General features: G+C 42.3%; 1 long non-coding RNA gene across 1 annotated transcript in view; it reads left to right on the forward strand.

Moving 5' to 3' along the window:
• LOC140519333 (uncharacterized) overlaps window positions 1–26,135 on the forward strand; it is a 43,377-nt gene extending 17,242 nt beyond the window's left edge. The window contains exons 2-5 of the long non-coding RNA XR_011972184.1: window positions 10,812–10,926; window positions 23,676–23,846; window positions 24,508–24,914; window positions 25,047–26,135. This is a non-coding gene — a long non-coding RNA (uncharacterized lncRNA). The remainder of the gene's footprint in view (window positions 1–10,811; window positions 10,927–23,675; window positions 23,847–24,507; window positions 24,915–25,046) is intronic.
• Window positions 26,136–26,793: the final 658 nt, after the last annotated feature.

A 26,793-nucleotide genomic window follows, 5' to 3' on the forward strand; every position in this document is an offset into this window, starting at 1 on the left:
TTCTCAGCTCTGAGATTCTGTGATTTTGTGAGAAAACCTTGCATCTGCTTCCTCAGGGCAATCCCAGCTCTGCCTCACAATAAGTGTCACCGGTGTGGCACAGAGTTCAAGTCTTTCTCTGTAGCTTCTTGTGCCACAAGGCCCTGGTAACTGAGAAACTTTTTTAGCATAAATAAACACTCCATGGATTCCCTTTCACTTCTCCACCCAATCATTTTTCATCCTTCATGACTCCTTCAAGGAAGACCATGGACCAGGGCAGCAAAGGCTGGGATCCTAGGATCGTAGACCTAGAGTTGAAGAGATCTCAAAGGCTGACCCCTCATTTTACAGAGGAGGAACCTGAGGCCCAGTGAAGTCAAGTGCCTTGCTCAGGTCACATAAGCATCAGTAGTAGGATCTGAACCTAGTTCCTTTGTTTGTTACATTTAAATAAGCCACCTCCTGTTTGCTTCTGATTTCTGACTTGAATGGTGTTTACTTCTTAGAAATAGGTCATGTTTTCCCTTCATTATTCCAAATTGAAACCGATGTTGACTTATTTGTAACCGGTTTGCTTTCACTATATTCCAGAGTCCTCTGCTCCAACCAATGACAGAAGGTTCAAGAAACTGATGAAGGGGCTAGGGATTCAAGGAACCTCTCTTGAATCCCTAGCCCCCTCATCATATCACCTATTATGCCCAGCCAAGTCTCAGCCTTGGATCATTCCCACCATTCATCACCTTCACAACTATGTATGTGTTGCTGATTGAAGGTGGAGAAAATCATGCGACTGTTCTGACTGGGTCCACTAGAATTTATGCTATACAACCTCAATTAGACCCTTAGTACTGCTAGACAATCTTACTATGCCTCCCTTATCAACTCACTATCCCACTCTCCACAATGGCTGTTCCAAACCTTTTCATCCCTTTTCCAACCTCCAATGTATGACTCCCCCTCTTCCCACCCTCTGCTCAGATCTTTCCCATACATTTTACATAAAACATTGAGGCCACTCACCATGCACTCCCCTTTCCCTCTTCCTCATCTTCTATCACTCAGATGCTCTCTGTCACTCTTCTTTTCACCCCCGTTTCACATGATGAAGTGACCTTACCCCTCACCAAGGCTAACTCTTCTACTTGTTCAAGTGATCCCATTCTATCCCATCTCCTCCAACTGATTGCTCCCTCTGTCACCACCACTCTTTCACTTATTTTCATTCTCTACTGGTTCTTGTCCTACTATCTACAAATGCCCATGTCCTCCTTATCCTGAAAAACCCCACACTTGATCCTTCCATCCTTGTTATAGCCCTGCCATTTGTAACTAAACTCCTTAAAAAGACAGTCTACGATCAGTGCTTCTACTTTCTCTCTTCTTACTCTTTTCTTAACCCCTTACAATCTGACTGCTGATCTCCTCATTCCACCAAAATCTCCCTCTCCAAAATTACTAATGATTTCCTAATTGCTAGACCCAATGGCCCTTTCTCAATCCTCATTTTCTTTGACCTCTCTGCAATCCCTGACACTGTTGATCATTTTCTCCTCCTTGGTACTCTCTTCTCTCTACATTTTTGAGATATCACCCTCTCTTGGTTCTCCTCCTACCTATCTAACTGCTCCTTTTCTGTCTCCTTTGCTGAATCCTCTTCCAGATCACACCTACTAACTGTAGATGTCTCTCAGAGTTCTGTCCTCGGTCCTCTTCTCTTTTCCCTCTATACTACTTGACTTCATGATCTCATCAGCTCCTGTGGATTTAATTACATTTCTTTGCTGATGACTCCCAAATCTCCTTTTCCTGCTTTAATCTCTCTGCTGACCTGAAGCAGAGTTGAATCTCCAGTTGAATCTTCAACCGCCTTTCAGGCATCTGGAACTGGAGGTCCAATAGGCATCTTTAACTCATTATGTCTAAAATGGAATTCATTGTCTTTTCCCCTAAACCCTCTCTGATTCCTACCTTCCCTATTACTATGGAAGACAGTACCATCCCCCTAATCCTTGATGCTCACAACCTAGGAGTCATCCTGGATTCCTCTCCATCTCCGCTCCCACATCCAAGCTGTTGCCAAAGGTTTCTGATTTCACCTTTATAACATTTCTCGAATATTCCCCTTTCTCTCCTCTGACACTGCCACCACTCTAGTGCAGGGGTTTTCATTACTTCATGGCTGGATTATTACAATAGCCTATTGGTGGGTCTGCCTGTCTCCACTCCAATTCATTCTCCATTCAGATAACTAAAGTAATTTTCCTAAAATGAAGGTCTAATCCTTCTCATACCCTGAAAACTCCAGTGGCTTCCTATCGCCTCCAGGAGCAAATTCAAATTGCTCTGTTTGGCATTTAAAGCTCTTTGTAACCTAGTTTCCTCATCTCTCCAGTCTTCTTACAATTTACTTCTCAATAGGTACTGTGATCCAGAGACATTGGTCTCTGGGCTATTCCATGAACCAGATTCTCTGCCCCACTCTCTGCATTCCCTCTGGCTATTTCCCATTACTGAAATGCTCCCTCTTCAATGCTCCCACTTATTGACTTCTCTGACTTTCTTTAAATTCTAATTAAAATCCTACTTTCTAGTGGAAGCCTTCCTTCACCCCTCTTAATTCCAGTGCCTTCTCTGTTCATTATTTCCTATTTATCCTATATACATATATATGTATATATACACACACACACACACACACACACACACACACACATATATATATATATATGTTTGCATATTGTCCCCTCAATTATTTGCAAAGTCCTTGAGGGCAGGGACTGCCTTTTGCCTTCTTTTTTTTTGTATCCCCAGGACTTAGCACAGTGCCTGACATACTGTAGGAACTTCATAAATGTTTATTGATTGATAGGTCCACTGAAGAATCCTGGAGTATCCATAGTGATGACTACAAGGAACCATAGCTGTAATGGGCCATCTGGGGACATTTCTATTTGGAGATACCAAGACCACAACTGAAAGTCTTGCATCCGGGTTACTCTCACAGTGGCAGGGCAAAGGAGATAACTAAATAATTTTCTGAACTTTCAGGAGTATCCAGTGTTGCTCTAATGGTTCCTTAGTTTGCTATCTGAATTCTTATTTTTCCATTGTATCAGCAAAGGGAAGGAGGATAATAAGGAATCTAGTGTCCTGTCATGATCTTGGTTCCTCACTCTCCAGCTGAACTCCCCATCAACCAGACAGTGGCAATATAACGACCAATTCAAACTATTGGTGGCTGGTCTGAGGTTGATTGGCAGCTCAGCCAACAGGTGACATTAGCACAAAGGAGAGGGAATGCTTTCTGGTCTCTGTATTTCTATATGCATCAATAATTTGTTGTTGTTTGGTCATTTTTCAGTCCTGTCTCAGTCTTTGTAGCCCCATTTTTCTTTTTTTTCTTTTTGGCAAAGATAGTGGAGTGGTTTGCCATTTCCCTCTCCAGCTCATTTTACAATTGAGGAAACTGAGGCAAACAGGATTAAGCGACTTGCCCAGGATCACACAACTAATAAAGTAAGTATCTGAGGCTGGATTTGAATTCAAGAAGATGAATTTTCTTGACTCCAGGTCCTGTACTCTCTTTACTGCGCCACCTAAGCCTCCCCATCATAACTATTGGAATCCAATCATAACTCAATTTCTGTGCAAGGCTCTGTCCTGAGTATACTGCCTGGCTTCTGAACTGCTTCTCTTTGCTTAGAATTTGCACTCTCTGAAAGGATTTTTACTCTACAGGAGAGCAGAACTACATTCCACTTCTAACTTGCTGTTTCTGGGCTTCAGTTTCCTCAGTTATAAAAGGAGGGAGTTGATCTAGATGACTGCCAAGATCCCTTTCAGCTCTAAATCTGGGATCCTCTAATCCTAACATTCAGGGGGAACATAAAAGTTATCTCAAAGTATTTGAAAAGTTGTCTTTCAGAAGAAAAGTTACATTTATTCTCTTTGGCAAAACTAGGACCAATGAAACAAAATTGCACAGAGGGCTACTTCAGACCAATAGAAGGAAAAACTTCCTAACAATGAGTTGCTCAAGTATCATTGGCTACCTTGGAAGATGTGGAGTTCCCTAATACTGGAGGTCTTTAAGTAGAGTCTGGGATGCTGTGGAGAAGATTCCTCTCTGGGTATAAATTGAACCATGTGACCTCTGAGATCCTTTATTCCAGTTGTCAAATTATTACCCTCTGGTCCTATATGTAGATTCAGTGATTGGGTGATCTGGAGCCTGGACGCTCATCAGTAGCTTTGGGCTCAGGTGGGCAATAAGGGTATTAGTAAGACCACCATCTCTATCCAAGTCCCTCTGTTGTGGTATCTGGAAAGAGGGCTTATGTCCTGAGGATGAGGCTGAGATTGCAACAAAGGCTGTCTGGCTACTATACTTCTATCTTGGAATCCCAAGGTCCCACCTGAGGGGAATTTCACAAATTGAGGATCCCAAAGCATAAGTAGTTTTCTTCCTCCCCCACCTCCCCCAACATCTGCCTGCACTCAGGGCTTGCTGGGGGATGAGGGGGGACAGGTCAGAGGCTCTGTCTTTGTTCTCAGTCTGCTTCTGGTGTTTGTGATTGAATTGATCTGGACATGATGGATGTTGACTAGCAGAGTTCATTCTTGTTGCTTCTGTTGCGACATTTTCCATAGTAAAACAACTCTACAAAAAAATGTCCAATTTATTCCCCCCCATGTCCCACCAGAAGACCATAAGGAGAAAAACTACCTCCTTAAATTTTTCATAACAATCACAGATGATTCCTGAAGGGCGTCACACAGGGTTTCATGAAAATACATGTTTCGGGCCAGTGGTCCTAGCTTTGAGCCTGCCTGGGCTTTTTCCTGTTCAAATTGCAAACATGTAAATCACTGCTTCGGTGTAGTCTCCAGTTAGTAGCAAAGGAAATTATAAACTCTTGCATATTTACTGTATTCAGGTTCTGTCAAATTGGAAATGGTTATGATAATCAGGATATGGAGGAATGTAGAGTGGTAGAAGGCGTGAATAACCAATTATTAGGTTTTTAAAGAAGTAGCTTGTTTTGGTCAGAGAGGCAGATTCTTCCCTGTGGAACTCACTTTTTGCTTTTGCATGATATGGATGTAATTTAAAGTAGCCCTGGGTGTTCTCCTCCTGCTCTTTATTTAAGGAATTTATACAAGAATAAACCCCATTGAGATGAAGCATCACCTATCGAGAGTGGCTCTGCGGCAGCCAGAGTGATATTGATTGCGATCGCAGAAGATTGTGTTGTCAGGTCACCTTCCCACCATTGATTGTTGATTATTCTATAACACCCATCCCAGGCCTCCACCCCTCCCTCCTGCCAATCACAGCCACATTAATTGTGTGGACAAATTTAATCATTCCTTACTTGAGGCATTATTGCAATTTTGAGCCATTTTTCACATGCTATAAAAATGTGGTCGGAGTATTGAAAGGGGGTCATGGGAGAATAGACTGCTGGGGGAGAACCGTGGCCAATTTAAAAACCTTGGTATTTAAATAGATTCAGCTAGTAAGTATCTGAAGCAGTATTTGAACCCTGGAAACACTTCCTTGACTCCCACGTCCATCACGTGATCCAGTCAACTACAATACACCATCTCTCCAAAAAGTTAAGCGATACCCTCTGCCAGATCCTAATGTGGGCATGTTCCTTGTGCCAGAGGAGTTCAGAGAATCCTCTTGTGCCTGGAACCCGCCTCATTCAGGGGTAGGCCAGCCTTTGAGGACTGACATTCTCTTCTGTTCCTTTGGAGAGTCTTGAGTAGCTGTCGCTGCCAGCGAGGGGAGATTTTATAAAAGTAAATGAAATAAAATAGAGTTGTTAGGCCTAAAGGAGACAATCATGCCATCCTCATGATACAGGCTATGTTATCCCTACAGGACCATAAATCTAAAACTGAAAGGGACCTCAGAGGCTGAGTCCTATCCCTTCATTTTACAGCTGACGCCGAAGGGAAGAAACATTTATTAAATGCAAGGCACTGTGCTAAGTCCTTCACAAATATTATGTCCTTTGATCCTCACAATAATCCTGGGAGGTAGATGTTATTATTATTTTGATTTTATAGTTGAGGAAACTGAGGCAAACAGGTTAAGTGACTTGCTCAGGGTCACATAGATAGCAAGCATCTGAGGCAGGATTCCTGACTCCAGGCCCAGGGCTCTATCCATTGTGTCTCGTAGCTGCCTAGCTATGTCAAAGTAAAGTGACTTGCCCGAAGTCACATGGAAAGAAATGGCAGAGGCAAGGTTTAAACCAGGGATGGGGAACCTGCAGCTGCAAGGCCACATGTGACTCTCTAGGTCCTCAAGTGCGTTCCTTTGACTGAATCCAAACAGTCCTGTGAAATCTGGATTCAGTCAAAGGGCTGCACTTGAGGACCTAGAGGTCACATGTGGCCCCAAGGCTGTAGGTTTCCCATCCCTTTAAATGTTGGGCCCTCTGACTCCAAAACCAGGGTTCTATTCACTGAGCCCTGGGATTCTTAGGGGATTTCAATAACCAGTCCCTCTCAGATGGTGTCCTCATACTGATTTCCATGAATGGGATTATATTATTATAAAATGGCTTACTGAAATCACATAGTAGGTGCTTTATAAATGTTTAGTGAATTGAATTGAACTGCAAGTAAGATATCAAGTTGATTACTGTGTTTTTCTAAACTGGATCTTGGGTAGCTGGCTATGTACTGGGTACAGGTATACCTACCTCATTTCATTTCTTTCCCCATTTGTAGAGGGCCTCTCATCTAGTGGAGCTGTACAAACGGGGATGAGCTAAACAACGAACTAAACAATACCCCAACCTAGTATGTGCTTAATAGGCACCATGGAGATGTGCACCAGAAGCAAAATTGGCACCCAAAAATAATTCCCCAGATGAATAATAGACTTGCTACTGAATGTAGACATGGGAAACCAAAGGGGGCTATTCCTCACCCTCTTCCCTCTGCACACAGTCACAAGTTTGCACCTGTGACCCCATGGTGAGTGAGGAAGAAGTGTCGCTTTAGGCCCTATTTTTCCCAGAGGGACTAGAAAAGGGACAGATGAATGGAAAAAAGAGTAATTGCATGGCCTGGCAAAGTGTGGTGGGTTTTATCTGCAAGGATATTGTTATTTTTTTCCTTTGGAACAATGGATGGTTTAATTGGGGTTGAGGGATGGGTAAGAGCTGGGGTTCCATCCAGAAATGACTGTAATGTAAAAACAAAAAGAGAACGCCAAAACCTGTGAAAATAGTTCTTTAGGGTCCCTAAGCCTTGTCTACTTAGTTCCCATGAAATACTTACTGGCTGACACTTTGGGCATGTGGAGATCACAGCATCTAGAGCTGGAAGGGACATTGGAGGCCAGCTAGGCCAGACCTCTCATTTTTACAGATGAGGAAACTGAAGTCCAGAGAAGCTGAGGGACATGTCTATAGTCACATAGGTAGTAAAGAGTCAGAGCTAAGATTCAATCCCAATCCTCTGATTCCAAAAGAAGCAGGTAGGAGGCACAGATTATAGAACACTGAGACTCAAGTCAGGAAGACAAGAGTTCAAATCTGACCTCAGTTACTAGCTGTGTGACTCTGGACAAATCACCTCTCCTTAGTCTGCCTCGGTTTCCTCAATTGTAAAATGGGGATAATAATAGCTTTCAGAGTTATTGTGAGGATCAAATGAGATAATATTTGTAAGGCGCTTGGTACAGCACCTGACACATAGTAGGCACTTCATAAATGCTTGTTTCCTTCCTTAGAAACCCATCACTCTTTCTACTGCCTCACTTGGCATAAAGTACCTTTCACTGTATTTTACTTATCCTCTAAGTTCACTTTTAGCTATAATACTACAATCATTTCTCTAAGTCTATACTTTTCACTGTGGCCTGATGGAAAGGGAGTGGCCTGGAAGAGAGTTTTTCTCCCTTAATGAATTTTACTGGGGATTTTCATAAACTAAATTTATACCTGGCAACTGTGCCAAGAGCAGGAATCCATGTAGGTCTGGTGGGCAGAAAGAGGGGAGGGAGGCGTGGTAAAGAAGACATATTGCTCATTGGTATCACTTATGCCAGCTACCAATGAATTTCTCATGAAGTGATTATGAGTCTGTGAATGGAGAGCATTGAGCCAATATAGCCAACTCTCAATTACAGAGAGTTTTATTGTTCAGTTTGACGAGGATCCACGGATTGGGTCTCAATTCGCTCCAGGCATGGTGGTGAGTGCTGAAAATGAAATAAAGAGAAAAAAAAGATCCCTGCCCTCAAGGAACTTCCATTCTGGTAGTGGAACCAACACATGAACAACTATATACAAACAAGGTATGTAGAGACTATACTGGAGATAATTACCAGAGGGAAGTCATTGCAGTCTCCTTCCCCTTCCTCCATCTTTCTGTCTTGGATGCTTTCTGGACTATTCCCAAACAGTCTAGCAGAGAGAGAGAGAGAGAGAGAGAGAGAGAGAGAGAGAGAGAGAGAGAGAGAGAGAGAGAGAGAGAGAGAGAGAGAAGGAGGGAAAAAGAGAAAGAGAGAGACAGAGACAGAGACAGAGAAAGGGAGAGAGAAGTTTGAAGTTTGAGGAGAGAAGTTTCACTGCTTTCATCTGGAAGCTTTTGTACAAGTCAGTGTGGACTGGTGAGGATTTCACAGTTGTCTCTGGATTTCCTTTGACTTCCCAATGTCTTCTCTTGCTGTTGCACTAGTTGCTGAGATCTGGTTGGAGGGGAGAAGACCCCTGAAAGATTTTCAAGCCCTTTGACTTCTGGTGGGTTGAGAGTGGGTGGTGGGGAATAGGAGTGTCTACTTTCATCATCTGGTGAGTAGCTTCTTGAACAAGCAACTTCTTGAATAAGAACAACCTGCTCATAAGATGGGAACAAGTTATTTTCTAGAGTTACTAGTCTTCTTAGGTCATTTCCACTCTTGGAGCCACATTGCCAACATGTGTAAGAAACATACATGCTGTCTCCTAGCCACCCTGCTGTCCAGCCAACCATTGAGAAGCTGCCTTGAAATGTTTATCCCCTTCTTACTGGAACCATCTGGTGTAGATCCCACAGCCCTTGCCCAGAAGTCTTCCTCTGTCTCTCTCCCCAGCCTTTACCCAGGCTTTATTCAAAGGTTGTATACCAATGTTATTTTCTGGTTGGAGGTTATTAAAGATGAATAAAAAGAGAATGTGGCCTTGCATAAATCCCTCATCTGCAGAATCTGGCACAGAATGACCAGTCAAGTTTTCTGGTCTGTGTGCCTCAAGCGCTGGGAGCTCTGGCTTGGACCTGTTGCATCCTGCTGGTCTCTATGCAAATGAAAGATGGTGGGGTTTTGCTTTGGCAAAGGAAACCACTGCTAAAACTGCACATATTTTCTCTTGTCCGTACCGCCCTCAAAGTGAAGTCCCAAACTCTTTGCTAAACTTCTAGAAATTGCTCACCTTTTCCTGTTTTCAAGCCCCTCAGCTTTAGTTTGTGCCTGCTGAATTTTTATGGCCAACAGTTTGGTACGTGAACCAAGTACTAAATAAGCATGATTTTAGCTTTGTGCATGGTGTTCTAGGGAGGCATAAATCCAACATTAACCTCATCCTAAAGAAGGGCTGAATGTACTTTAATAAAAGTCCCCAAAGGCTTCAGTGTCTAGTAGCCAGACAGAACCAAAAAAAATGCAAACGCATTACGGGATGTTATGAATCTTTCTATCAAAAGTAATAATAAACAGACTTCTTGTTTGCCTCGGTTATTAGGTTACATCCTTAAGCAGTATATTGCCAGACAAATCAAACCAGTGCAAAGATGATTATATGATACCAGCAAATGCCATCAAATAATTGCCAGTTTACTATGGTGAACTAGAAGTGGGTAAAGACTTCTATGCCTTGAAGTGTTTGACTAAGATGTCCCCATTCCAAATGGGTACCAAGAAAACTTTGGTGCACCCATGCACTTAAGTAGCAGGAGAAAGCCAGACACACATCGTTTGTTAGCTGAATAAAAATTCAGATGAAGTATTTTCCTGGCACGGTGCCAGGCGCCATCAGAAAAGCATTTTATTTTCACATGTCTGTGACTGCTTGTTGTTCGAGCCCAAACTTCATCAGCCTACAAGGTGTTACTTGAAGTCAGATATGGGGTGGCCTCCTCTCCCAGGAGGCATACGGACAGCATGTCACAACTGTCTTTAGGATGCTTCTCATCCCTCAGCAGGGTTCCCTAGATAGGATTTCCACCCAGAATGTTTCAGAAGGTAATTAGCTGTTTGGGTTATCAGCCCAGAGAAGATAAGATATCATGCCGGTGGCCATTTTGGATGTGCAGATGTTTTGGTTTGGGCACATCTGTAGGCAATCATTCCATTTTCTGGGCAGGAATGGTGTTTTATTATGGGATTATATGTGTAATCTTGGATAAATAGTAGAAATTGGAGTACTTCAGTTGGAAGACTTGTTTTCTCTCCCAAAGAGCAGTGTAAATAGCAAACCAGAAAGCATTTGCTCATTATTGAGGCAATAAGCTAACTTGCCAGTTGTCTCCCTTCTGGCTGGTTCTCAGAGGGCAGCATGTAGCTCTTAGGGAGCAAGTTGCCTCGGGGCATGAAGGACGGCCTTGGAGGCAACTCAAAGCATCAGGCTTCTCGGCAGGTTGCCCTCAATGTAGCTGACTATCCATCTTCATCATGACAGAAGGGGTCAAGCTGGCATCTGGTACCTGGCCACTAAAAAGACTAGAATATTTCCCCATTTCCTTCCTTGTTTGGTGGGGGAGGTGGGGAGAGCAGGTTCACTTTGGATTTGTTTTGGTTTTGTGCCTTTTTTTCCTTTTTGTAGGCAGCTGAGTATGGTCTCTGGCCATCAGTTTTCCCCACTGTGGATGAAGAATGCTGAAACACAAAGGGAGCATGAAGTTGTCCCAGGCTGTTATTGATAGTTCGCTCCAATTCTGGTAATACATCTAATGATGTTATTCAGTTTTGTTTTACATTTCCAAAACAGATGTCCCAAATCCCTGTAAACTGATCTATGGTAATGCATTTAATTTTAACCTTCAACATTAAAAGTAAAAACTGATCATTTAAAGCAGAAACATGTGTCACTTCACCATAAGTTGGCATTGCACCTCATGTACCCTCTCACCACTTAACTGTTTTGGCTCTGAAATTTGGCTTCTCTCTTCCTCTTTCTCCCTAATGCAATCTCCACGTCCTCCCCTACCCTATAAGACTCTTTTCTGAATGAGACTCCCTGGCTGTTAAGAGTACAGACAGAGAGGAAGCATCGCTGCTGGTTACGGATTGCAGTGCCCACCACTGCAAGTGACTTCCTTCAGAGACTGTCTTCCGTTTACCCTGTATCTCTCTTGTGTGTATGTATGAAGTTGTTTGCATGTTGGCTTCACCATTAAACTATGAGCTCCTTGAGGGTGGGAATTGGGTTTTTGTCCTTTTTTCCGTAATCCATCTCAGCACAGTATCTGATATGTAGTAAACACTAAATGCATATTGATTGACTTGAGTGGGAGGGACATTTGTCATCTCACTGAGAAAGGTCCTGAGTTTGTGGTGAACTGTGTAAAACAAACCAAAGTTTCATGAACTTCAGTAATGGCCACATCAATCTCATCCATTTTAACAGGCTTCAATTCAATTCAGTTCAACAACTAAGGACCTACTGTGTGCAAGGTGAGAGACAATGTGCTGCAATAGAGAGATGGCCTTAGTGTCAGGAAGATCTTGGTTCGAAGTCAGCCTTTGACACAATTCTGACTTTGCGACCCTGGGCTAATTTAACTTCTTAGAACCTCAGGCAGCTCTCTAAGACCCAAAAGGACCTGCCTGCTTCAAGTGTCTCCCTGCTTCAATCCATTCTCCATTCAGTCACCAAAATGATTTTCCTAAAATACAAGTCTAACCATGTCACCCCTCCCCTCCACACACACACTCAATAAACTCCAGTGGTTCCCTAGTACCTCCAGAATCAAATACACATTGTTCTATCTGGCATTCAAAGCCTTTCATAACCTAGTCCCCTCCTACCTTTCCCATCTCCTTTTCCTGACTCCCCACTTATGTTTTTCAGGCCTGTAACTGTGACCTCCTGATTGTTCCACAAACAGGACACTTCATCTCTCAGCTCCAGGCATTTCCTCTGACTGTCTCTCATATCTAGAATGCACTTTCCCCTCAACTCCACCTACTGAATTCCTTTACATCTCAATTAAAATCCTATCTTTTAAAGGAAGCTTTCCCCAGGTTCTCTTAATTCCAGTGCCTTGCCTCTACGAAATATTTCCCATTTATCCTTTATTTAGCTTGCTTGTGAAGACTGGTTTGTATGTTGTCTCCCTCAAATAGATTGAGAGGTCTTAGAGTGTAGGGACTGTCTTGTGACTCCTTTTGTATCCCCAATGCTTAGCACAATACCTGGAACATAGGAGAAGCTTAATAAATGTTTATTGATTAATTGGTTCTAAGACTCTACATAGCAGAAGAAAATGCTATCTGTATTGGTTCAAGAGTTCTTTATAGGAATGACATAAAAGATCAGACCAAAAAAATGTTCAAGGTTCTGTTCTCTGCACTGGAGATACAAACATAAAAAAGAAACAGTTCCTTCCTTCAAGAAATCTACATTCTACTGGGGGGAGAGGGATACATGGAAACCAATAATGATACACAGGATATGATAAGGAAAGAGGAGAAACAACTATCTATAGAGATCAGGAAAGACTTTTTGGAGAAGGCAGCATGCTAGATGAGTTCTGAAGGACTCAAAGGGCTCTAAGAAGAGGGGATGAAGAGGTCAGTCCTCACAAACGCCAGGAGGAAGAAGATTGAATGCTAAGTCTGAGGACCGTTGTGTTGACCAGTTGGGCTGGAACATAGAATGAATAAAGCAGGGTCACAGGAAATAAGCCCAAAGAATTGGGGAAGAACTAGACTGTTAAGGGGCTTAAATGCCAAGTTGAAGAGTTTATATTTTATCCTAGAGGTAGAAAATTGATGATACTTGGTGATAGGCTAAGATGAATGAATGTGATTAACTATTAAGTCTCTTTATGCAAAAGTGTATTTAAAAAAAAAATCTAACATTTCATTTAAAGAAAATGAACAATGGCTTGCCATGAGAATCCAATGCTCAATAAGGAAAGATATTTTGGAAATTAGCCTATAAAAAGTGGGAAGTTTCATGTAAAATAAAAATTAATTCAGAACTCAGATCATTTCTGGAAGCCAAGAGCAACAAAATTAATCATTTCTCCTCCCATGGCACCATCAGGAAGTTGCTACTGTGAGCAGGTCGAACATACTTCATGGGTCAGTTACTTCAAGGCTACAAAGCTCTGCCATGTCATTAGTAAGACAACTGTCTCCACTGGTCTCATCCCTAGTCCCATAACCAATTTATAGAGAATCTTCAAGAATTGTTTTGGCCAAGAAACTCATCAGCTCCTGGCCACCCTGGGGATATATGCCTCCTAACTTAGCTAAGCTGTTCCTCCCCTGGCACATATGCACAGTCTTACATCCAAGCTGGAAATGTGTCCAACTTGGTAAAACCTGTCAGACATTGTGTTTGCCCTTCAAAGCATTTGAGAACTCATGCTTACCACTGGGGCATGCTGAGGTACTGGAGAATAACTATAGCGAAGACCAATTAATGCCCGAATAACTTCATGGAACAATCACCATATACAGCTAGAAGCCATGGTCCAGGTTGATGAGTGAAGTAGGCCAGGGGGTGTCACTAGGAGAGACCAAGATTAGGATGATTTAGGATCCCTTACTGATTTCTGGGACTGACTTCCCATGAGCAGGTGCCTCTGCTAGGTATGCCAACATGTATATTTTTATTTTGGAGTCTGGACCAGTGATTTCATTGATGTAAGGAAATTCTTCCTACCAATGTAGGCTGGCACTTCATTTTTAACTTACAGTCTTAGAGAGTAGCCTGGAGTACTGAAAGATTAGTGACTTGCACAGAGTCAAACAGCCAACACGTTTTAGAAGTAGGACTTGAAATCAGGTCTTCTTGATTTTGAGGCTGTCTCTCTATCCACAGCTTCATGCTGACTTGCGTGTAATAGGCCCCTAATAAACAAATTCCTATCGGATTGAATTAAATTTGGGGTTCTTTAGTTTTCTGGGACCAGTGTCTATACTCTGGAGTCCCCATTGTAGTTGCCAAAATCAAAATGAAACATGATTAGCTAATTTCTGTGAACCTGCCGTACTAGAAGTACTCAGAAACTGCAGTTTGACTGAGGGATTGGATAAGCTTTTCCTAAAAGTAAGAACATGACCTTTTCCCCTATTTAAACCTTAGCTATCAGCATTTATGAGTCTGTTTGTGTCCAAGAGACAGATAATTGTTTACCTTTCTATAGTCTTAACGTTTACAAAATGCTTTCCTTAGAACAGGTTTTAAAGGAGCTGCCACAAGTAATGGTCTTCTTATCTCAACCCAGAATCCCTGACCGTTGCAAAAATCTGAGCACTTTCAAGTAAGGTAAACTGAGGCTTAGACAAAGCAAAGACTTGTCTTCAGGAAGACCAACTAGACAACAGTTGTATGTTTTCCTTTTTAGTGCAATGAAGCCCACAGCTGCTCCCTGTCCAAGTGCCAATGCCATCCTGCCAATGGGATTTGGCTGGCCTGAAGTCTGGACAGCAGAATTGGGGACATTTTCCTCAAATGAGTCTCAAGAACAAAATGAAGCCCTATTTGGTGTGACATGGAGAGTTTGCGAGCTGCTCTTTGGAGTGACTTATCTCTGCTAGAACTTTACGTCCAAGGTCCTGTTCCCCTTCCAAAAACAACACAAAATTGGAGAATCCAATTTGGCAGGAGTGGTTTGGATTTCAGAATGCTTTTGCTTAATTTAATCACACTGCACAAGATCTTTTCAGACTCTTGTATATAAGTTTCTAGAAATTCATCCTCCTTTCCTCAGATATTTTCTCCCTCTTTTTTTATAACTTTGTGGGCTAGAAATACGGTTGTGTGGATAGGGTTTAATTTGAGATAGGAATGTCGATCTCTTAAAAGGTTTTTTTTTTTTAACTTGCAAATGTTCACATGCATCTACCATTTCCTGCTCCATCCCCTCTCTCCCCACAACCATCTTCTTTCTGAAGCCAAGAGGAACCAAGATCTATATCTCCATCAAACAGAAACAGACTGGTGGAGCTATTTTTCCATTTCATTCCATTCATTTATGTAAGGCCAACCATGTGCCAAGCACTATGCTTGGCACTAGGGATTCAAGGCCAAAAATGAAAACAACCCCTGCCCTCAGAAAGCTTATACTCTACTAGGGGGCCCTTAGCCTGATTCTATGAGACTTTCTATGGTAAAACTCCAGTTATATCACTAGATGTATTGCCCCAGAATCTGGTGTTCACTCCAACAGTGTCAGTCAAAGAACCAAGCAAATAGAAACAAACAAGTTTATTTAAAGATGTTCTGTTGAGGTTCCAATTTAAGAACAGGAAAATATAGACATTGAACCATGTGGAGGTGAAGGCTTCACTGTGCTTGTTGAGGGTGTCTGTTACTGTGTACTTTGAAACCAAAATTTACAGGGAAGTGTCACAGTAAGCTCAACTCTTTGGTCTTTTGTGAAGGAAGGCAGGAGGAAGGCAGTGACCTGGCTGTACTTCAGAGGAAAATTAGATAGAGAAAAGCACCGACTGGCATCAGTGATCCCAGAAGGAGGGAGGTCAAAAGAGACTTACCAGAAAGGAGTCTTCAGGTACTTGGAAAGAGAACACCAAGACAAAAGAAGGTAGAATGAAATAATACGACTTTATGTTTGCACACTTGTGAGGAGGTTTTCTTTGTTTGGGTTTCAAAGTGATTTCACCTATATTAACACATTTTATCCCCATGACAACTAAGTGAGACAGGTGGGAGAGGTATGTATCATTTCCTCCTTTTATTATGGAGGGAATTTAGATGCATAGAGGCTAATAGGTTTGCTTGAGGTCGTACAGTAAATGGGAGGCTTTAGTCTGGTCTTCTGATCTCTAGTTCTGTGATTTTTTTCCATTAGAAGCTTGATGTCATTTAATCTGAAAACAGGGAGGAACCTTAGGTTTGCTCTAGAGTCTAGTCTATGTATCAGATCAAAAAATGTCTAGTTTTTTTCTTCTTTTTTTCCAGCAAATTCTCTCTATCATGCTTCATAGGGTCACAGTCTAAAGCTGAAAAGGAGTTCAGAAGAAATCTAGTTCAGAGGTCAACTAACTCATTTTACAGATGAGAAAACTGAGTCCCAAATGACTTGCCCAAGGTCTCACAAGTAGTAAGAGTCAGAGGCAGAATTTGAACCCAAGTCCTCTTAGTCTGTTCTGAGTATTCTTTTCCACTATACCATGCTCTTCCATACTCAGGATCCTTCCTTGTGTTCTGAACAACTGGGATTGGATCCTCTAAGAGTGTGACAGCTTTTATGCTCACATCTCATCAGTACCCTCTGTCTCCCTGAATAGCAGACTGGAGGACAAAGCAAAGAGTTCCTCCCAAAATCTCATTTTAAAGAAAGCTCCCGAACCCACCAACTTCATTTACCCCAACTGCATTCAGAGGATTGCACTCCTATGGGCACTTTCTTCCCTGCCCTGTTCAGTTTTCTTTTGTGTGTAGTCTTCCCCAAGAGATTGTAAGCTCCTTCAGGGCAGGGATTGTCTTTTTTCCTTCCTTCCTTCCTTCCTTCCTTCCTTCCTTCCTTCCTTCCTTCCTTCCTTCCTTCCTTCCTTCCTTCCTTCCTTCCTTCCTTCCTTCCTTCCTTCTTTGACATATCTACCTGCTACATCCCTTGTAGATCTGTTGGATGGTTATGTTCCAGTCATGAGTTCTGACCTACCAAGTCTTGGTGATACCTAAGAGGTTGTAAAGGAAAACCAAAAGACACAAGTCTAAAGTTTGGAGGAAAAAAAATGTAACTTATGAGGTAATCTAAAACAGGATTTACAGAAGCCCTATGAAAACCCGTTCAAGAGATAGGACATCCAATTCCTTCTTGGTGGATTGTCGGGAAAATAAAAATAGAAATAGTCTCCATCTGAATCCCCAAGGAAAATGCATTAGCAAATAGATATTTTTCACAGATCATTTCCCAGGCATCCCATTTTTTACACTTGGGTATGAACATTTCTTGGAAATGGCGACTTATTTTCAAGTTTTGCCTGTACAAGTAGCAATAGGATGAACCATTTTGCCTAGACTGAGGTATCAGTTTTAATAACTCACATTTATATATCACTCTAAGGTTTATAAAACACTTTCCTCAAAACTTTATGAAGTATGAATATTATTCCCATTTTACTGATGGGAAAACTAAGGCTCAGAGACACTGATGACTCAGGATCATAGTTAATAGCTGCCCAAAGCATGATTTGAACTTAGGTTTCTCCTGACTCCGGATCCAAGTTTCATTCTACCATGCCATCTGTTTCCCCATAGTCAAAAAAGTCAATCCAGGAAATCCACTGTACACCTATGACTGATGCTGCTTACCTATAAGAAGCTCAGCATATAAGGGATATATTGGAGGAGTAGTGTTGCATGGTGCATAGAACAGGACATTGGACTTGGAATCAACAAAGCCTGGGTTCACATACTGCCACAGACACGTTAGTTGTATGATCCTAGGAAAGCCATTTAACTCCTTTCTGCCTTAGTTTCCTCTTCTGTAAAATGAGGAAAATCATAGCTCTTACCCCATAGGGTTGTTATGAGGATAAAATGGGGTCTGTCAAGTGCTTTGCAAACCTTAAATTGCTGTATTTGTTTGTTTAGTCATTTTCAGTCATGTCCAACACTTCATGACCCCTCTTGGGGGGTTTTCTTGGCAAAGGTACTGGAGTGGTTTGCCATTTCCTTCTCCAGTTCTTTTTACAGATGAGGAAACTGAGGCAAACAGTATTAAAAGACTTGCCCAATTTTCTGAGGCCGGATTTGAACTTAGGTCTTCCTGACTATAGGCCTGGTACTCTATCCACCTAGGTGCCCACAAATTGCTGTATAAATGTTAGCTATTATCATTATTATGAAAAGTGCAATAGCTTGAGGATTCCCTCAGCAGGGACCAGATGTGACGAATACTTCTCCCCATCCCCAATGCCACTGGAGCTGAGCTTATGAGGAGATAGGCTATTTGGATAGCCCCAGGATCAAAGCTGGGAGAGAAGGGAGGAAGCTCCTATTGGACCCCATCAGGTTAGATTTTGCCTTAGCCCTGAATCTCATCTCAGGTATTGAGACCCCCAAACTCATTTCCCTTGAACTGAGGAAGAGGAAAGACTCTCTGCATTGCACATGGGGCATCCAAAGAGAAAGACAAATATTTTAAACTCAACCACCCAGCCTCCTGTTCTTGATATTTCCCTAACATATGCTAACATATGCTCTCCTCAAGAACTTCAAAAACATGCTTTTAGCAGCAATGAAAATAGGGCCATACATCCAATTCAACTCTAAACCTCATAGTTTACTTCTAATACCATTACCTCATGTACAGAAGAAAATGTAAATCTAAAATATGCTGGTGATTATAACCTTTCTTCCTGACAGACATTGTAATATAAATGCACATAAATTGAATTTCTTCTTTAAAGAAATTTGAATACCTTTGGAGCATTTTAGCCAATCATCTCCAGGCCTTATGGCACCACTTCAATGGACTGTGGAAAAGTGATCTCCCTCTGGCATGACTTCTGCAATAGAAGGATATAGCAAGGCAGGGACATGCCAAGAAAAATAGAACGCACTTTATTGATATTCAAAATTTATTTTATTAAACTTGCACAAAAGATGGAGAAACTGGAAGCTGGTCCTATTAAAAAAAAAAAAAGGCACTTCAGATATTAACTCCCTAAGTCCTGTTCATGTCATGTCTGCCAAAAAGTGGGGGTGGGGGAGTCAAGGGGGGAGTAGAAGAAAAGATAATAATTGCAGATTTACAGTTTTGTTTCACTTTGTGTCTGCTCTCTAGGGCTGCCAGGGGAGGCCTTGTGTTAACTATTAAATCAGAAATGGCAATAATGGCCAGTGGTTAGTGGGAGGCCACGGTACATCAGATAAGAATTCTTCAGTGCAGCTTCCCCTTGGGGGAAAGAGGAAGAATATTTGAGCAATCTTGTGCAAATCAGCCTCCACTCCAATGGGTAGATGGCAGCCGTCATAATGGATTGCATTTCTTATGGAGACCCATGACCAGGATGACTCCCTTGGGCTGTCTGGCTGCCATTGCAAAACTTAGAAGTGGGTTCAGAAATTATAGGTTTAACACTCCTCAGGCCCCTGGCAAGGTACATTGGTCATCATGTGCCTTACCAGGCAAGAACCCTGAGACCTAGATGCAACACTGCATTTCACTTCTTGATGAACAGCTTGACCATCAATGGACAGAATGGTCTCTTTGAATTGTATCATGGTACAGTTGTACAAGAACTGAAATTAGGGTCAGAGGATCTGAATTCGAGTCCCAATGGTGTCGCTTACTATCTCTATGACTTTGGGTGTATCTCTGAACTTCTCTAGACCTCAGTCAAATGAGTGTTGAAATAGGTGACCTCTAAATGGCTTCCCATTCTAAATCTATGATCCTATGATTTAAGATGGATAACTGACTTATTATTCAAAATCTTTGTTTCTTCTGTGAGCCTATCCTCAGCACACAGACTCTAGGGACAGATTTTACTGGATACTTTAATCAGAGTGGCTATCAAGGAGGTTCACAGGTTAGGAAATTTACCTTGAAGGGGATTAAGGACAGGGGAAAGATTCACAGTCCTGGTTACTCAGCCACTAGCATTCGGACAGGTCTGCAGAGCCTGGCAACTTCTGTATCCTATCAGCAAATATGATCTATGTCTATTGTGGCCCAGCCGTCCCAGGCAGGCTATTACACTTAATGGTCTGTATGTGTTTCCATTTCCACCATCACTCCCCTGTTTTCAAAGGTTTATAACTCTGCCATAAACATTTCCTCATGCCTGACACTCTGTTTGCTCATCATTGGCCCAGGAGGCAGTAAGGCAAAGAAAGACATCTGGCTGGCCAAAAGAGGAACTGTCAGGGTACCTCGCTTCTTTGCTGCAATCTATGCTGATGTGGTCAACCTCCAGGGTAGCTCTGCTAGTCTCTAGCTTGGGTTTTTGGAAATGACAGTTATGGGGACTAGGGATACTGGGACCTGCTCCTTGCCCCCTAAGTGGATGAAGTCTCAAAACTCCCCATAACGTCAATGGCATAATGGGAAGAGCAGACTGGGGGTCAGAGGTCCTGAGTTGGAATTCTGGCTCTGCTACTTTATTACCTGCGTGATCTTGGACAAGGAGAAATGGAGAGGAAGAGAATAAGCATCTATGTAGCACCTACTGTCTGCCAGGCACTATGCTGAGAGTTTTACAGAAATGACTTCATTTGACTCCTACAATTCTGCCATTGCTATTATTAGTCTCATTTTGCAGCTGAGGAAACCGAGGCAAACAGAGGTTGAGTGGCCTGGCCCCAACCACATAGCTGGTTAGTGTTTGAGGCCAGATTGGAACACAGGTCTTCCTAATTCCAGCACCAGTGCTCTATCCTCTGTGGCACCTAGCTGCCTCAAGTCAATTAAGTCCCTTGACCTTTTTTGGTCTCAGTTTCCTCAACTGTAAAGTGAAGAGGCTGGATTTGGGTAACCTCTAAGATCTCTTCTAGCTCTAAATTTATGATCCCATGATCTAGAAAAGTAGGATGGCATGGTGAATAGGATGACATTGGAGTTAGAAAGATCTAGCTGTGTTGACCATTGGGCAAATTATTCAACCTGTTACTGGCCCCAGACAACTAAGACTATAGTGGAGGTAGTTTTCATACCAGGAGATCCCCAAATCCATAAAGGTATAGGTCTATACTCTATTACCATAATCAAGAAAAAAAAAGGAAAAATTTAGTAGAATGCCAAGATATCAGTACATCTTCCAGATCTGATGCCCCCTCCAACAAGGATGCTCCCCATTACCAGAATCTCTTCCATTCATTCATGCATTCATTCATTCATTCATTCAAGTAGGCTCTCATTAAGAGCCTACTATGTGCTAGGCACTGAGGAGATGAGGAAGTTTCATCCTAACCTCCTTTTCAGGGAACCTGAAGATGCCCTTTCTTGGAGAGAGAATGTGGCTCTGTTTGGGAGAATTTTGATGCATCATACGCCCTACTGCTGCCGCTGTTGCTACTGCTGCTGCCTTTTCTTCTTCTTTTTCATCTGTATTGTCAGTTGTACTTTATGTTTTCATGGATTTAGATGATTTATTTTTGTTTGAAAAAAAAAGCACAAAATACAAACCATCTGATACTAAACTTTAGCCCTATTATTCTGAGAGCCACAAAAGTCGGAGATGTTGCGGCCCATTTTATTGCTTGTTTCAATCACATAATTACTTGTTAGAGTGAAACATACTGATTTATGGAGGATCAATCTTTCTGCTTTTCTCAGTTCTGCAGTATTCCATGCCAGAATGTTGTCAGAGAAGCTCATTTTAATAGAATATAGAAAACAAATTTGAAAGACGCATTTACAGATGTGGAAGAGAAGGGGCATTTTTCTTTCTTGTGACTCCTGTATCTTTTATTAAGTAAGAGAAACAGAAGCGAGGAGAAGCCTAGCTTTACAGATAAGCCCAAAGTATTTGGCAACTCAACAGATTTTTAAAGAAACGAACGAATGAATGAATGGATGGATGAACAAATGAATGAATGAACAAATGGAATAGACCTTCCTATCAGGAGAGTAAGAAGTAAAAGTAATATAAATGAGAGTTATATATTTCCCTATTCATAGGCAGATGGAAAAATAATCCATGATGACCTGGAAGTGAAGGCTAGGGCTAGGGAAGGGGTATTAGGATGAGAGAGGACATCTCAAGGTCAGAACGTTGGAGAGAGAGAAAAGTTTCCTGATTTGAGTCTTTATTGCTCCCTGCCTCCCCATCCCTCACTAACAACAACATTCATAGTTCACATTTTCAGTAGTAGTTTTAGGTTTGCAAAGTACTGCTCTTACCACAAACCTATGAGGTAGGTAATGTCAGGATTATTATCCCTTTCTTACAGATAAGGAAACATTAGATCACTCCCCCAGGGCCACAAGCTAATACTAAGTGAAGCTAGGACCCAAACCTAGGTCTTCTGGCTCTAAGACCAGGGCTCTTTTTGCCCAGTCTAATCCTGCCTTTCAAGTTGAAGTTCCATGAAGTAGGAACAATGTCTTCTACCTCTTTTTTTAGTCCCAACACCTGGCACTTACAGGATCATTTATTCATTTTCATTCATTCAACAAACCTTTTTTGGTAACACCTATTATGTGCCTGAAACTGTGTTAGGTGCTGAGATCCAAAGACAAAAACAAAAACAGTCCTTGCCTTTGAAGAAGAAGTTTATGTTCTACTAGGGGAAAATGATGTGTCCCCCAGTAAGTCAATATATAATATAAGCAAAGTAATATCAGGAGGGAGACCTACCAACATTGGGAATCAGGAAAAGTCTTATATAAGAGGTAATTGAACTTTGAAGGAACCTTAGGAAAATAAGAGGTGGAGGTGAGAAGAGAGAGCACTCCCAGAATGAGCGACAATTTCAGCAAAGGAATGGAGAAGTGAGATGGAATAGCATATACCACTCTAGATGATCATTTATAGCCAAAGATAGTGGTATAACCCATAGCAGATCTGAGATTGAGACCTATTAGAGAATAAGGCAGACTTTCTAGAGGCTGGTCCAGTAGTTGGGCTGTGATTTCTCTCCCCTTTCCTCTCTGGGGATAGTTTCCTGCCACTGTCCTATTTGAAGTCCATGACATCTTCATGCTATGAACAGGAAGCACAAGTGGCTTAACTTCACTGAGTCTCATTTTCTTAGTCCACTGAAAGGAATGGGTAAATATGATCTTCTTCCCTGAAAGGGGAGAGGTCTGAAGCTGGTGGACCTTTCCCACTCTAGGAGGTCTTCAAACTCAGGCTTCATGACTTGTCAAGACTGTTGTCTAGGGGAACCATTTTTTGATTAGGGGCTGACTAGATGGCCTCTACAATATTCCATGATTTAGGATTAGATTATGAGAGCCATTAAAAGACTATTACTACTGTGGCTGGACTTCAAAGTGGTAGGACAGCTTATGATCTTCTGTAAATTAGGTACCAAGACACCACACTCTGAGTCCACTGTCTCATACAATATCATATACAGGTAGCCTATTAACAAATAAATTCTTTGGTGTTGATGATGATGAAGACGATGACCATGATGGTTGATGAAAAGTTGTTCCAAGTTGGTAGTGTCTAAGAGGCTTCACTATCTTGGCTTAAAGATGCTACGGCCTTTGTTTTTTTGTCTGTTCAAGACATGCCCAACTCTTCATGACCCCAAGGATCATGCACAACAGACCCTTCTCTCCTCTACTATTCCTCTAAGTTTATATGCTGCAGTTTCTGACACATAATGGATGTGAGATCTTGAGCAAATCACTAACTTTTCAATATCTTAGGAAACTCTACGACAATAAAGTAACAAAGGAAATGCATATCAGCTTCCATAGAGGAAGTTCCTCCTTAGTATTCTTTATAGGGAATGAAACCATAAGTAGTGGCTTCAGAACATTTTTTTTAGAAAAATAAATTAGGCACCTATCTCACTCTAATTTAGGACACTACGAAAAATCAAAACAGGCTTGATTTTCCTGTGCCTCCTAAAGAACTTGATGTCCATCTAATCCCATACAGAAGGATAAGCTGCAATCCTCCAGAGCATCATTGGGGGACATGGAAGAACAGATGAGATGAAAGTCCCTTTTATTTACTATAGATGAGACACAAGGTGGGTATTATGAACGGTTTTTAAAGAAATAGTTTATTTAGAAATAGCAGAGGAAGAGGCAGTCAGCCCCTATCACCATTTATCAGTTCCAGGTTCAAAATGATCAATTTAATAAAGAAAATAAGTATGGGGGGAGAGAAATCAAAAGGGGGGAGAGACTGGGAGTTATTTTCTGCAGACAGTGGATCCAGACCGGGAATATTTGCCATAGAGAGACTGGCAGTGCTTATGCGATGGGGACAAGGACAGGAAGGGGGGATAAGGTCACTGACAGGAGGAGGTGGGGGCCGAAGAGGAAGGAGCAACATAAAAGGAGGGGAGTAGTGGGAAAGGAAGAGCTGGGGAGGGACCAGCCGCATCTTCTTGTTGGGAAGACACACGTTGGTATTTTGCTCTAGAAAACCGAAGGCTAGGCTGGTTCGGCCAGGCTGGCACGCATTTTTTTGGCTCCTGTGCTGAGAGTAGAATCAAAAAGGAAATATCGTTTCCTTAACTACTAGGTATTAATATCCTGTTTAATTTAATTTCAGCTTTCTGCGATGGTGAGCCCTTTTCCCTCTAACATACAGTGTCAGCTTGGCGGGGAGTTTCTGACAGTATCAAAAAAGGATTTAGCTCTGAAGCCGTGCCATGAAAGTGTCTCTATCTCCCCACAATGTAGGCTTTCAGAGGAGAGTATTGTGTCCTGCGAAGACGATAATTGAGTGAATGAGAGCAGGCACCTGGGCAGGCCGGGGAGTCCTGATAACGACATCAAGACCGAAGCGCGGCGTGCGGCTTAAAGGGCCCGCCTGCCAGAGGCAGACACTGAGGCAGGCTCTCAGAGCTGCGGAAGGGAACCGTTCAGCCAGACAGGCGCGGCGAAAGGCCAGGGGCAGGAGCCGGGGCTCAGGCCACATCGCGCTGCGGCTCAGGGACTGGCAGTCCCCTCTGCCTGGGGAAGAATCACTGGGCAGAGAGGGTAGATAGAGGTCGAGAGAAATCCCTAGGAATACCGAACAGTTTTAGAGAAGTTGGAAGCACTATTTGAGAATGAGGATGAGGATGAGGAAGAGGATGAGGATGAGGGTGAGGATGAGAATGAGGGTGAGGGTGAGGATGAGGTTGAGGGTGGCGGCAGGGCGCTTAAAGCGGGTGAAAGTGAGGGAGATCTAGTTTCGGTTGGCTAATTCTCTTTTTCCTTCTATAAAACTTATATAGTTCAACCCATTCCAGGAGATGGAGGAGAAGTCTTAGAAACTAAGGACTACTCTCGGAAGTATCCTCATGCTTATGGGCCACCTCCAATACAGTTCCGTCTAGAAGAGGGGAGATGGAAGATGCGGAAACAGATTATTTAAAGAGAATATTAGCGGGGCTACGATGTTCTCCTTCTGTTGTCTTAGGTGCCTGACGCCCTCCCTACCCCCCGCAAGTACCCTTTCCACCAGAAAAAAGACCTGGAGGAAGACCTAGCATATTGGTTAGACTCCCCACCAAAGGTGAGAGGGTATGAATGGGTTGCAATCTACACCCCATGGAGGGTTGAAAACTTGCATTGACAAGATCACAGTTCTGCAAAAGTGCTGAAAGATTGCTTTAGGTTAAAGTCAGTCAGGGGTGTAATTTGGGAGACTCAAAGTGACATAGAGCATAAAATCTGAGGTGTTGTAGGACGACTCCCTCCCCCGTACCACTACCCGCCCCCCCCGCCCCCCCCATACACACACCTTAGCTCAGAGCTCCAGAACTGATCTCCAATGATTTTGAACTCGAAGGGCCGACTAGGAAGCCTTGGACTCACTTCTCAGTTCCTCAGTGTCCTCCTCTGTAAAATGGGGGAGGGGGATGTTAGACTAGAACCCTGAAGGTCCCTAACAGCTCTAAATCTGCCATACCCTTCTTACAATGGAAGCAGTCTCTTCTGGTGTCCCTCTGAACTGAGAGGCTAAAAAGAGTTTTTCAGTGATAGAGGAGGGCCACATATCTTTGCAGCTCACTCCTTCCATGGAAGTTTAGGCCTGCTAATGGACTTTATAAAGAAGTACTCTGGTGTAAGGAAACAGCACTGGATTCAATTCAGAAGTCCAAGAAGTTCAAGCATCGGGAGTCCTAGGTTTTAGGCTAGTCTCTTGCTAACGGTGTAATTTGGAGCAACTCATTTAACCTCTTGGTCTCAGGTTCCTTACCTGTAAAACAAGGATAACACAACTTGCCCTGCCCAATTCACAAAACTGTCATGAGGATCAAATTAAATAACGTGTGTGAAAGTGGTTTGGAAAGTATAAAACGCTTTGTAAACGTAAGGGATTATTACTCTGGCCATATTTGTTTCTGTTCCCATGACTTGTCTGCCCGCATCCTTGCAGATGTTAAAAATGTTAAGTAAAATACTTCACAAGGCTGAAGGGTTATGACAGAATTGGTGTCCACGTGGAGTTCTTTTGTTTGGAATAGTCCCTTGGGGTACAGTGTGAGGTGGAAAACCTTTAGTCTTCAGCACATAACCTGGCAGCCTGCTCAATAAGGACATTTTCTAATGAAGAGAAATGAGACATCTCTACACTACAGATGTTTCCAAGCTCTAGTAATGGTCATCCTCTGAAACAATCAAATATCAATTATTTTGATTATGGCTGCCAGTGAAGTTATATTCATGCTCTTCTGTTTTATCTAGGGAGGGACTCTGAAAATCTCAAACTTAGTGTAGATTAAAAAAATAAAACCCAGGACTTTAATCTGTTTTACATTTGTATGTGGCAAGAGCTGATGAAAATGGGGCAGTGGGCACCTTGCCTCTTTAATATTGTGTTGAAACCATATCTACCCAGTCCATGGAAACTTCTGTGCAAAGAGTGACAAGAAGACATTAGATAATTCTACAGGATTTTAAAAAGCAAAACTTGAATAGTCCCTCTTGGAGTATTTCAGAAACAGAGTATATCTATGTTCTCTGGAAACTTTTAGA

Source organism: Notamacropus eugenii, chromosome 1, assembly GCF_028372415.1.
Source record: "Notamacropus eugenii isolate mMacEug1 chromosome 1, mMacEug1.pri_v2, whole genome shotgun sequence".
Lineage (NCBI taxonomy): Eukaryota > Metazoa > Chordata > Mammalia > Diprotodontia > Macropodidae > Notamacropus > Notamacropus eugenii.